A 13863-nucleotide genomic window follows, 5' to 3' on the forward strand; every position below is an offset into this window, starting at 1 on the left:
GGGTGAAATGCTTTATCATGAGGATCTGAAGTTTTTTCAAGCTGGAAGGTGACCTGTAATAAGATACAATACAATACATTATCTTCATAATATTTTCATGATCTAGCTGAGGCGGGCATTCCCATGCTCAGCTTTATAAATTCATTTTCATGTACATAAGATAGACAATCGTTTGAGTGCAGACTGATGATTCTGGTAGAGCCATCATCCCTTGGATTGGATGATTATCTGTGCAGTAATGATGTACATTTGATGCCTTTATATTCCTGAATATATTTCGCAGCCCGGATGGATGAAGCTAGATCCGGGGTCTTCAGTCTCGTTCGATCTTCACTCAAAGTACAAGTCGATCTATGTGAGAGATGTTCTGAAGTCGAACATGGAAAGACATCGCCTGATTACCAGCCAATGACGTAAGCTGTTAACAAGCGCGAGAGGAATCACTGATAATGATGATGACCCTCAAGGTACTACAGTACAATTCACGTGGTGTGAAAAAGGGACTTGGCGTCAAACACCACGCAAAATCTTTGGTCGAAGGCCATTGATGTAAACCTGTCGCCGGAAGTGAGAAACTTGCTATTGAGGCATGCAAGCTTCAAAGTATTGAAAGGGTTGTTCCTAGATCAACTTCTTGGATAATGAGCTGATGTCGACAAGAAGCGATCCGTCATAGGAGGGCCTTAGTGAATCCCACATCAATGACATGGAACATAGCAAACAATTTTAATGGAGGCGAAAACGATCTGATGACATAAGGTTCAGGGTGGTGGTCATGAAAGAATGGAGCCTAAATGTATTGCATTGGATGAGACACAGGTGAATTCTCTGAGCGACTTCTCTTGAACATATCGACAACACTGACATGATGGATTGGTAGTGTAACACCAAATATGGATGGTGTGATGCACCAATGGTGATATGACCAGTGAACGGAACAACCCAACCCAACTCGGATGTGGAGTGAAAGTGTCATGTTCAAGAGCGACTTGCTACCAATAAAGTTTCTTCAAGTTTTCTTCCCAATTTTTCCCCAGTCATTGCTGACCAGTACCTCTTTATTTTTGTCAAGCTTGAGGAGGATAACATATGCTTGTTCTATAATTTTCCCTTCGGGCAAACCCATCGCTATGTTTTAACGAGCCTAGCGATAGTGAAACTCGTTCTTGTTTGTATAAACAAGTTTGTCGCTATTCGGCTTTAACAAGTTTAACGACAAAGATAACTCAATCCTTTTCAATTTTAGAGAGTCTGAAAAGGGACATAAAGAAAACTCCGACAATCCTTTTTCGTCATATAATCCCTTAGGTCCGAAAAAGTATAAAATAATACAAAAGGGATGAATTTTCGGTAATTTTAACGAGCCGAACAAAACAAGCGCTCGATCTTTTTGTGTAATAATCCCTCAGGTCCAAAAAGATTAAAATGCAAAGGAGGGATAGCACTTTCGGTCACTTTAGCGAGATGGAGAGGCCAATTACTCGGCAATCTTTTCATATTTTATGAGTCAGTTGAAAAGAGCTCAAAGGAGACTCGTTTTTTGAGGAACGAGTGATAAATTTGGGTAGCAGCTAATTCGAGGTAAGGTTTGGAATTTTCCAATCACGCCAGTGTCACAAGGATGGCTAACAAGATCACTCTTTGCAGCTGTTCCTCAAAAAGGGTAAATAATCAAATGGAGGTGAATGATCGGCCAATACAGAGTGGAGGTGATGATGAGAACACGACCAAGTCTTAAAAGGTTGATGATAATTCATTCACGATGGTTATTTACCGGAAATTGGTTCATTTTTTAATGAGCTTAAACTCTGGGGGAACGTTTGCTCATTGCTTATGTTTATTTTTTAACGAGCTTGAATTCCGCGTTAAAACTGCTTGATCCAGTCGTATAATAAGGATGTCTCATCTAAAATGGCATTTTTTCAAAGCTTTTCCCCGCATCCTTTCTTTATGCAAGTTAGGAAACAACCAATCCTATGAGTTTAAAGGGTTAGAGGACCTAAAAATTTAAAAAATAAATGGTCGCTCTTCGCTTGCACGCCAAAAGGTTTGCATGCCCCCGGGTATAGCAAAAAATTTCCGGGTTACCAAAGACTGTTCTATCCATACTTCAGACAAAACACTTCCTCGGCGATGTCTACCGAAATAAACAAAGGTGAGTGGTGCAACTAGCTCCACTCACATAACTTTGACGAAGGAATCTTATTCTAGTATAATTTCATAAACCAGTCATATATCCTTCGCGGAAACCTACCCTATACCCAAGGTTTTCCTGTCGAAACAGACCAGGGTGCATGCCCCCTGGGTTTCAGTCATGTCCTCCGAATCACTCGCGCTCATCAGGTGGACGGACTGGGGATTGATGAGACATTCCTTGTGTGAAAAGACCATTCAAGGATGGTATTTGACTATTTGCTATGTGTGAACCGAGGAATGAAAGCTGGTCTACGAGCTTGACCACTCTTCCTTCATGCGGAAAACACATTACTCTAAAGAGTGAGGAGACAATGGCTCCCATGCAATAAATATAGTCGCGTCCAAGGAGTAGATTATAATCCAGGGGTCCTTGGACTACCATTACGTTCATGTGAATGGTTTTCCTTCTCAATGTTATTGGCACATTGGGAAGGATCCCTAACAGTCGACTGGTTCCTTTATCAAAGCCTGTTAGATTTCTCATTTCAGGCAAAAGTGATGGCGAACCAAGCACTTTCCAAGCAGTTGAGGAAAGGATACTCACAGAAGCCCCTTCATCTATGATGGCACCGACCATGACCATTCTATATATTTGAGTAATGATTTGAAATGGTACACTAGCCGGTAAACGGGGTCTGCCTAGCAGATTCCAATCGAAGGAAACAACTAGGTTGCTTGGAGGTGGGACCAAATAGACGGCTGGATATGACTCTGACGAACTTCCTTCCTACGGTAAAGGAACGGGTAGACTGCCCCCATGTTCGTTGGAATCTGTGCTTACGAAGAGAATTTGAACGGTGTCGTTCTTGTTCTCTCCAGTGACTATATCATTCGAAGATGGACCTTTTGAAGGCGAGATCGGGTCAACTGCCGCCTCGACCTTTTGAATTTCGTCTGGTGTGGATTTAGAGGGTCTGTCTTCAATGATAGACACTTCAGCTGACCACAATAGTGTGTCAGCCAAATTTTCAACTAGTGACGGACTCGGCAAGAGTTTCTTATATCCAGGAGGAAGCCGTAACGGTGAAACCGGACGGTCGTCCAAAACTCTTTTAGCCTCGTCTAAGAAGGGACAACGGTGGAATGCGTGATCGCCTTCACACAGTTTACAAGGAAATTTACATTTTCCTTTTTGTCCAGGGACTTCATTTTCACTAGTTAACATTGTATCTTCAACATGATCGTCAGAGGTTGATGACACCGGATTGTGCAAATGAGGAGACCAGTCCCTTAAGATCTGAGGGATGCACGGACAATCTCGATGATAGTGGTCTCCTTTGCAAATGACACATGGCAATTTAGGCCTGGACGATGTAGTGTGTGGATTTTTGCTAGACGATGCCTGGTTGCCCCTTTTCACCTTTGGCTCCTTCTTCTTCTCAGTTACTTGATTTTTGGCTTTACCAGCTTCATCAAGCGAAGAGGAAGGAGGAGAGGGAGAATTGGACGAAGTAGAAGGTTGGGGGGTAACTCTGGTATCATTTAGTTGCTGATTTGATTGTTCAGGAATCACGGTGTTCTGAACGACAGAGGTCGAGAAGAGCCATACGGGCAAGCTGATTGTCAATCCAGGAAGGGACAATGTGGCCATATGGGGTGCACCAACATCCCCCCAAGAGGAGAAAGGAATAGTACTTCCTCCAAGGGGAAATCCTTGGTTGGTGGACTCCATTTTTCTCAACCTAAGACCAACGTAGGAAAGGTGATGTTTATTCCGATTAAAATAAATTTTAGACGCTTTGACACAACTTGTTTTTTCAATTTTTAAGAGTCAAGAAAAAACAAAAGATGACTCTAGTCGCCTTCAATTTTTAATGAGATTGAAGTGACAAGTGCTCAGATGGACCTTTTCCTTTAAGGAGTTTGAAAAGGAACGAAAGAGACTACTCTAGAAATCTAGATAGAGGGATTACCAAACCAATCGCAAAACTGCAGAATACTTTTTACGGTATGACAGTCAATCTTTCCGAATGTTGTGTTCAGTGCATTGCGATCGATAGGGCGGCAGACACGGCTTCCTATGGATAAAGGATAAAGCCTATTGTGGTCTCCCAATATATACTCGACGGTACGTGGGAGCACAAGTCCGTACTGGCACTTATCGTCTCAAAGTGGAGGAATCACCCAACCAGCAATGAAAACAACAGTTACCAGGCTTTACGACGCCGGAATACATCTCTAGCCAAGACTTCTAAATGTTGTGCGTTAGGTTCCAAATCATTTTTAGATTCATTAAATTTATTTTACAGTTGATCTTGCTTAAGAAATTTTCCTTTCAGGTTCACCGCGTGATGTAGATATACAATTTCCTAAAATGCAATCTAAGATGATAAACAATCGTTTAATCTTCTTTTTGCAATGAAAATCCTAGCTACTAAGGAAAGAGAGACGATATTCTTTCAACATAGAGCAGAGAGTACACACTATATGCACTGTCCTAAATCAAACCAACAAACAGTCTAAATGCAAATGCACATGCATGTATTTGTTTTCAGCCTTCTTAATGTATGAATGATAAAAAGAAAGCTAAGCGCAAATCTGAATTATTTTTCAAAGCGACATTACTAACAAGTTTCTTTTCAAGACAAAATAAAGACAATGATGACACTTTGTTATTTGGAATTGAAAACTTTCTTTCGACACTTGAAAAACTATTAATTCAAATCAAATACAAGAGTAATAGTGTAATCGACTATCAAGAACAATCGGATTCTCTTCTATGACTGAAAATGACACCTGCGACACTTCCAAATCAAGAAACGACAATTCAATTACACTACTTCTTTGTAAAAGAGAACTGAAAATGGATCACAATACATAAAAACATTTACAGTTCTTTGCACAATAGAGGCGGAATAATGGCAAGGAAGGGGGTTTCCAATAGAGGTATACTGACTACAAATAGCAAAACTCCTGAATAGAACTGAAAAGAGTGAAAAAACCAAAGTCTGAAGGCAAAATTAGCCCTTTCTGATCAGCGCACCTGTTACACAGGGATTCCAGTATGCATCCCACCTACAGCACACGGGAAGTGCGATGCATACTGATATCCTTTAAGGGAGGGTGTGATGGTACAGTGCAAGACTTTTGATCCAGTTCTTGATCACAGTTTGCAGCACATTTCAGGGATTTTGGCCGAGCAAGTGGTAATAAGTAAATAAATCACAGGGGTAGATCTAAGGAGGTTACTAGAGCCACCACAAGGGAAATTAGAGAGCTTGTAAATCGATTGTTCAGTTCATAAACAAAACCCGGAGATAGACTGAAGCAACATTGATCTACTTTGCACTTGCATAGCAAATGAAGTTCGAAGGCTAGCTGGCTTGACTTTAGGCTCCATCTATAAGTTTATAAAGAAAACAAATATAGACAAACAAACAATCTATTTGCTTCCCAGTGGAGTCGCCATTTTGTTATTTTGACCGAAAGTGATATCTAAGTGGAGTCGCCATTTTGTTATTGGGAAATCTCGTGTCTATGCAGAGCTGCTAGTCCCACTAAGGTTGGTAGCTACCTTAGAAACAAACAAACTAAAACCACTTTCGTTTTCCTTTATGAGAAGTAGATAAGAGGGGAAAGAAGGAGACCAACCTCTGTCTTGCGTTTGGTTCCTTTCTTGATTCCTCTCCCTTCTGATAAATCTTTGCCACTCGCTTCCTCGTTTACCCAGCTTCAAAGGGCACCTGTAGAATCAAAGCAACATAACACTATCCAAGAACAGAGATCTACTATCATAAACAATATAGGACCATATATATATTGACCACACAAATGCATATATAATCAATCACACAAGAATGTGGAGGAAAACTTGAATAGCTTTATTAATAATCAACAACCAATTGTTCTGACCCAGCGTCATCCTCTCAGCAAGAAAGCCCTTCTTCACCTCATGAAAAGCTTAGATCACCCAACACTATGATGTTACACCAAGAAACCAGCAACACTTTCTTACAAGATACAAAATTCCAGCCTCCGCATCTCTGGGATGAGGGATCCATATATAGATGTTTGCAAGGGGGGTGAGTCAGATTTTGAGATTTGATTAGTGTCTTTTATCTGATATTTCTTGATTCCACTTGGAGATTGATGATATCTTACTCATCCCTGGGCGAATGCAGAGAGGCAAGTGTCACAAAAGAAGTTTATGGAAGATTCCATGATCCTCCACCTCACAGATTGGCCCTGCCATTTGTCCACTCTTGCCCATCAAACCCCATAGAAGGGATTTTCAGTATGCATTGCACCTCTCATGTGCGTTTAGGTGGGATGCAGTGCACTTTGACCATGGAGCAGGTGAGATGGTCCAGTTTTGACCAGTTCCGAGTAGTTTTTCATGGAGAACTTCTGGGAGATGCTGTAATCAGTTGACCTTGTTCTTTTAGGGGTTGGAACAACACTTTTAGGGACTTAGGAGCCCTTGGTTTATGGACATTTATGATTGGGGTTGCAGTGCCCAAAAATTTCTATAACATTTGCCCCCTAAAGCATGAGGTCATTAATCTTTTGATGTCGGGTGAAATGCTTTATCATGAGGATCTGAAGTTTTTTCAAGCTGGAAGGTGACCTGTAATAATATACAATACAATACATTATCTTCATAATATTTTCATGATCTAGCTGAGGCGGGCATTCCCATGCTTAGCTTTATAAATTCATTTTCATGTACATAAGATAGATAATCGTCTGAGTGCAGACTGATGATTCTGGTAGAGCCATCATCCCTTGGATTGGATGATTATATGTGCAGTAATGATGTACATTTGATGTCTTTATTTTCTTGAATATATATCGCAGCCCGGATGGATGAAACTAGATCCAGGGTCTTCAATCTCTTTCGATCTTCACTCAAAGTACAAGTCGATCCATGTGAGAGATGTTCTGAAGTCGAACATGGAAAGACATCGCCTGATTACCAGCCAATGACGTAAGCTGTTAACAGGTGCGAGAGGAATCACCGATAATGATGATGAACCTCAAGGCACTACAATACAATTCACGTGGTGTGAATATGGGACTTGGCGTCGAACACCACACAAAATCTTTCGATCGAAGGCCATTGATGTAAACCTGTCGCTAGAAGTGAGAAACTTGCCATTGAGGCATGCAAGCTTCAAAGTACTAAAAGGGTTGTTCCTAGATTGACTTCTTGGATAATGAGCTGATGTCGACAAGAAGCGATCCATCATAAGAGGGCCTTAGTGAATCCCACATCAATGACACAGAACGAAGCAAACGATTTTAATGGAGGTGAAAACGATCTGATGACATAAGGTTCAGGGTGGCGGTCATGAAAGAATGGAGTGTAAATGTATTGCAGTGGATGAGACACAGGTGAATTCTCTGAGCGACTTCTCTTGAACATATCGGCGACACTGATATGATGGATTGGTAGCGTTAACCCCAAATATGGATGGTGTGATGGAGCAATGGTGATATGACCAGTGAACGGAACAACCCAACCCGACTCGGATGCGGAGTGAAAGTGTCATGTTCAAGAGCGACTTGCTACCGATAAAGTTTCTTCAAAATTTCTCCCCAATTTTTCCGCAGTCATTGCTGACCAGTACCTCTTTATTTTTGTCAAGCTTGAGGAGGATAACATATGCTTGTTCTATAATTTTCCCTTCGCGCAAACCCATCGCTATGTTTTAACGAGCCTAGCGATAGTGAAACTCGTTCTTGTCTGTATGGACAAGTTTGTCGCTATTCGGTTTTAACGAGTTTAACGACAAAGATAACTCGGTCCTTTTCAATTTTAGAGAGTCTGAAAAGGGACATAAAGAAAACTCCGACAATCCTTTTTCGTCATATAATCACTTAAGTCCGAAAAAGTATAAAAAAAATACAAAAGGGATGAATTTTCGGTAATTTTAACGAGCCGAACAAAACGAGCGCTTGATATTTTTGTGTAATAATCCCTCAGGTCCAAAAATATTAAAATCTAAAAGAGGGATAGCACTTCCAGTCACTTTAACGAGCTGGAAAGGCCAATTGCTCGGCAATCTTTTCATATTCTACGAGTCTAATGAAAAGAGCTTAAAGGAGACTCGTTTTTTGAGGAAGGAGTGATAAATTTGGGTAGCAGCTAATTCCAGGTAAGGTTTGGAATTTTCCAATAACGACAGTGTCACAAGGATGGCTAACAAGATTACTCTTCGCAGTTGTCCCTCAAAAAGGGTAAACAATCAAATGGAGCTGAATGATCGGCCAATACAAAGTGGAGGTGATGATGAGAACACGATCAAGGCTTAAAAGGCTGATGATAATTCATTCACGATGGTTATTTACTGGAAATTGGTTCATTTTTTAATGAGCTTAAACTCTAGGGGAACGTTTGCTCATTTCTTATGTTTATTTTTTAACGAGCTTGAATTCCACGTTAAAATTGCTCGATCTTAATGGTCATTGATTACTTTGATTTTACCTCCGATCATTCACCTCCATTTGATTGTTTACCCTTTTTTGGGACAGCTGCGAAGAGTGATCTTGTTAGCCATCCTTGTGACATTGCCGTGATTGGAAAATTCCAAACCTTACCTGGAATTAGCTGCTACCCAAATTTATCACTCGTTCCTCAAAAAACGAGTCTCCTTTAAGCTCTTTTCATCTGACTTGTAAAATATGAAAATATTGCTGAGCAATTGGCCTTTCCATCTCGTTAAAGTGACCAGAAGTGCTATCCCTCTTTTATATTCTAATCTTTTTGGACTTGAGGGATTATTACACAAAAAGATCGAGCGCTTGTTTTGTTCAGCTCGTTAAAATTACCGAAAATTCATCCCTTTTGTATTATTTTATATTTTTTTGGAATTAAGGGATTATATGACGAAAAAGGATTGTCGGAGTTTTCTTTATGTCCCTTTTCAGACTCTCTAAAATTGAAAAGGACCGAGTTATTTTTGTCGTTAAACTCGTTAAAACCGAATAGCAACAAACTTGTCCATACAGACAAGAACGAGTTTCACTATCGCTAGGCTCGTTAAAACATAGCGATGGGTTTGCCCGAAGGGAAAATTATAGAACACGCATATGTTATCCTCCTCAATCTTGACAAAAATAAAGAGGTACTGGTCAGCAATGACTGCGGAAAAATTGGGAAGAAAATTTGAAGAAACTTTATTGGTAGCAAGTCGCTCTTGAACATGACACTTTCAGTCTGCATCCGAGTCGGGTTGGGTTGTTCCATTCACTGGTCATATCACCATTGGTCCATCACACCATCCATATTTGGGGTTAACGCTACCGATCCATCATGTCAGTGTCGCCGATATGTTCAAAAGAGGTCGCTCAGAGAATTCACTTGTGTCTCATCCACTGCAATATGTTTACGCTCCATTCTTTCATGACCGCCACCCTGAACCTTATGTCGTCAGATTTTTTTCACCTCCATTAAAATCATTTGCTCCGTTCCATGTCATTGATGTGGGATTCACTAAGGCCCTCCTATGACGGATCGCTTCTTGTCGACATCAGCTCATTATCCAAGAAGCCGATCTAGGAACAACCCTTTCAGCACTTTGAAGCTTGCATACCTCAATGGAAATTTTCTCACTTCCGACGACAGGTTTACGTCAATGGCATTCGACCGAAAGATTTTGTGTGGTTTTTGATGCCAAGTCCCTTATTCACACCACGTGAACTGTACTGTAGTGCCTTGGGGGTCATCATCATTATCGGTGATTCCTCTCGCACCTGTTAACAACTTACGTCATTGGCTGGTAATCAGGCAATGTCTTTCCATGTTTGACTTCAGAACATCTCTCACATGGATCGACTTGTACTTTGAGTGAAGATCGAACGAGATTGAAGATCCCGGATCTAGTTTATTTCATCTGGGCTACGATATATATTCAGGAATATAAAGACGTCAAATGTACATCATTACTGCATAGATAATCATCCAATCCAAGGGATGATGGCTCTACCAGAATCATCGGTCTGCACTCAGACGATTGTCTGTCTTATGTACATGAAAATGAATTTATAAAGCTGAGCATGGGAATGCCCGCCTCAACTAGATCATGAAAATATTATGAAGATAATGTATTGTATTGTATTTTATTACAGGTCGCCTTCCAACTTGAAAAAACTTCGGATCCTCATGATAAAGCATTTCACCCGATATCAAAAGATTAACGACCTCATGCTTTAGGGGGCAATTGTTAGAGACATTTTTGGGCATTGCAACCCCAATCATAAATGTCCATAAATCAAGGGCTCCTAAGTCCCTAAAAGTGTTGTTCCAACCCCTAAAAGAACAAGGTCAACTGATTACAACATCTCCCAGAAGTTCTCCATGAAAAACTACTCAGAATTGGTCAAAACTGGACCATCTCACCTGCTCCATGGTCAAAGTGCACTGCATCCCACCTAAATACACACGGGAGGTGCGATGCATACTAAAAATCCCTTCTATGGGGTGCGATGGGTGAGAGTGGACAAATGGCAGGGTCAATCTGTGAGGTGGAGGATCATGGAATCTTCCGAAAACTTCTCCTGTGACACTTGCCTCTTTGCATTCGCCCAGAGATGAGTAAGATATAATCAATCTCCAAGTGGAATCAAGAACTATCAAAGAGAGGACACTAATCAAATCTCAAATGCTGACTCACCCCCCTTGCAAACATCTATATATGGATCCCTCATCCTAGATATCCATAGGCTGGAATTTTGTATCTTGTAAGGAAGTGCTGCTGGTTTCTTGGTGTAACATCATAGTGTTGGGTGATCTAAGCTTTTCATGAGATGAATAAGGGCTTTCTTGCTGAGAGGATGACGATAGATCAGAAAAATTGGTTGTAATCCTCTTTGCTATTCTTGATTATTAATAAAGCTATTCAAGTTTTCCTCCACATTCTTGTATGATTGATGATATATGCATTTGTGTGGTCAATATATATGTGGTCCTATATTGTTTATGATAGTAGATCTCTGTTCTTGGACAATGTTATGCTGCTTTGATTCTACAGGTGCTCTTTGAAGCTAGGTAAACGAGGAAGCGAGTGGCAAAGATCTATCAGAAGGGAGAGGAATCAAGCAAGGAACCAAGCGCAAGACAGAGGTTGGTCTCCTTTATTAGTAGCGACTTGCTAACAATAAAGTTTCTTCAAGTTTTCTTCCCAAATTTTCCCCAGTCATTGCTAACCAGTACCTATTTATTTTTGTTAAGCTTGAGGAGGATAACATATGCTTGTTCTATAATTTTCCCTTCGCGCAAACCCATCGCTGTGTTTTAACGAGCCTAGCGATAGTGAAACTCATTCTTGTCTGTATGGACAAGTTTGTCGCTATTCGGTTTTAACAAGTTTAACGACAAAGATAACTCGGTCCTTTTCAATTTTAGAGAGTTTGACATGGGACTTAAAGAAAACTCCGACAATCCTTTTTTGTCATATAATCCCTTAAGTCTGAAAAAGTATAAAATAATACAAAAGGGATGAATTTTTGGTAATTTTAACGAGTTGAACAAAACAAGCGCTCGATCTTTTTATGTAATAATCCCTCAGGTCCAAAAATATTAAAATCTAAAAGAGGGATAGCACTTCCGGTCACTTTAACGAGTTGGAGAGGCCAATGCTCGACAATCTTTTTATATTTTACGAGTTAGATGAAAAGAGCTTAAAGGAGACTCGTTTTTTGAGGAACGAGTGATAAATTCGGGTAGCAGCTAATTCCAGGTATGGTTTGGAATTTTCCAATCACGGCAATGTCACAAGGATGGCTAACAAGATCACTCTTCGCAGCTGTTCCTCAAAAAGGGTAAACATTCAAATGGAGGTGAATGATTGGCCAATACAGAGTGGAGGTGATGATGAGAACACGACCAAGGCTTAAAAGGCTGATGATAATTCATTCACGATGGTTATTTACCGGAAATTGGTTCATTTTTTAATGAGCTTAAACTCTGGGGGAATGTTTGCTCATTGCTTATGTTTATTTTTTAACGAGCTTGAATTCCGCGTTAAAACTGCTCGATCCAGTCGTATAATAAGGGTGTCTCATCTAAAATGGCATTTTTTCAAAGCTTTGCCCCGCATCCTTTCTTTATGCAAGTTAGGAAACAACCAATCCTACGAGTTTAAAGGGTTAGAGGTCCTAAAATTTTTAAAAATAAATGGTTGCTCTGTGCTTGCACGCCAAAAGGTTTCCATGCCCCCGAGTATAGCGAAAAATTTCTGGGTTACCAAAGACTGTTTTATCCATACTTCAGACAAAACACTTCCTCGGCGATGTCTATCGAAATAAACAAAGGTGAGTGGCGCAACTGGCTCCACTCACATAACTTTGACGAAGGAATCTTATTCTAGTCTAATTTCATAAACCAGTCATATATCCTTCGCGGAAACCTACCCTGGTGTGGTGGCCATAGTGGGGATGCCACTTCACATGCTTGCTTATGATCATGGTAGGATGGCTCTTGATGAGACCCCCTATCCTTCATCTGACAAATCATGTTAGTAAACATATAGATATATATTTTTCTTCTTTTCTTTTCTTTTATATAGCACTTTCCTATTTATATACAGAGGATGGCTCATCACTCCTTAAGAGTAGGGATGGTGGAAGAAGTTTGAACATCTCAATAGAGGAAAATATGCCCTTATTCTTATTCAATAATAATGATCAAAGAGAATTATGAAGATTTAAGGAAGAACCAACACGATAAAAATAATCAATCAAATTGGTTTTAGTGAAAATAAAAACAGCGAAGTAATATAAATAGTTGTGTCCTTTCCCTTTTTTTCTTATTGATTCGAAGCAATTTCTCTAAAGATAATGATTTTTCTTTGGTTTGCTGATTTCAATATCCTCTAGTTTTTGTATTCTTGCATAAATGTATAGCTGTGCCTTAAATGAACCATCACTCACAAAAATCCTTTAAATGGTGAAACTCACATACACACAAAAACAAAAAAAATGTACTCAAAAAGTGTTGTTCCTTAGATGGAACAGATGTTGTTCCTTAAGAGGGACAACAAAAGAACATCTGCACACAAAAACCATGATTGCTTTAAGAGGAATCAACAAGCAAAAGAAAAAAAATACACTCGAAGCTACTGTTCCCTAAAAGGAACAATGACTGTTACTTAAACGGAACAACAAATAAAGCAAGAGTGAAATAAAATACTAGTCCTTTGGCGGAACAGCCTAAGATCATCCGAAATCAAAACTATTGTTCCTTCGAAAGGAATGACGAAAAGGAAAAAATGCGAAGGAGGGTTGTTCCTTTAAAAGGAACGACAAAACAATCTGACGGAAGTGTTGTTCCTTTGGAAAGGAACAACAAAAACGAAAGTGTTGTTCCTTCGGAAAGGAACAACAAAAATTCAGAAATGTTGTTCCTTTGGAAAGGAACAACAAGAACAAAAGTGTTATTCCTTTGGAAAGGAACAACAAAAATGTGGAAATGTTGTTCCTTCAGAAAGGAACAACAAAAACGAAAGTGTTATTCCTTTGAAAAGGAACAACAAAAAAACGAAAGTGTTGTTCCTTCAGAAAGGAACAACAAAAATGAGTAAATGTTGTTCCTTCGGAAAGGAACAAAAAAATGCGAAAGTGTTGTTCCTTCAAAAAGGAACAATGGAAAAACGAAAGTGTTGTTCCTTCAGAAAGGAACAACAGAAAAACGAAAGTGTTTTTCCTTCGAAAAGGAACAACAAAATG

This window comes from Pinus tabuliformis, chromosome 2_1 (assembly GCF_031772625.1).
Source record: "Pinus tabuliformis cultivar Carrire ecotype Pingquan chromosome 2_1, CPIR1, whole genome shotgun sequence".
In the NCBI taxonomy this organism is placed as follows: Eukaryota; Viridiplantae; Streptophyta; class Pinopsida; order Pinales; family Pinaceae; genus Pinus; species Pinus tabuliformis.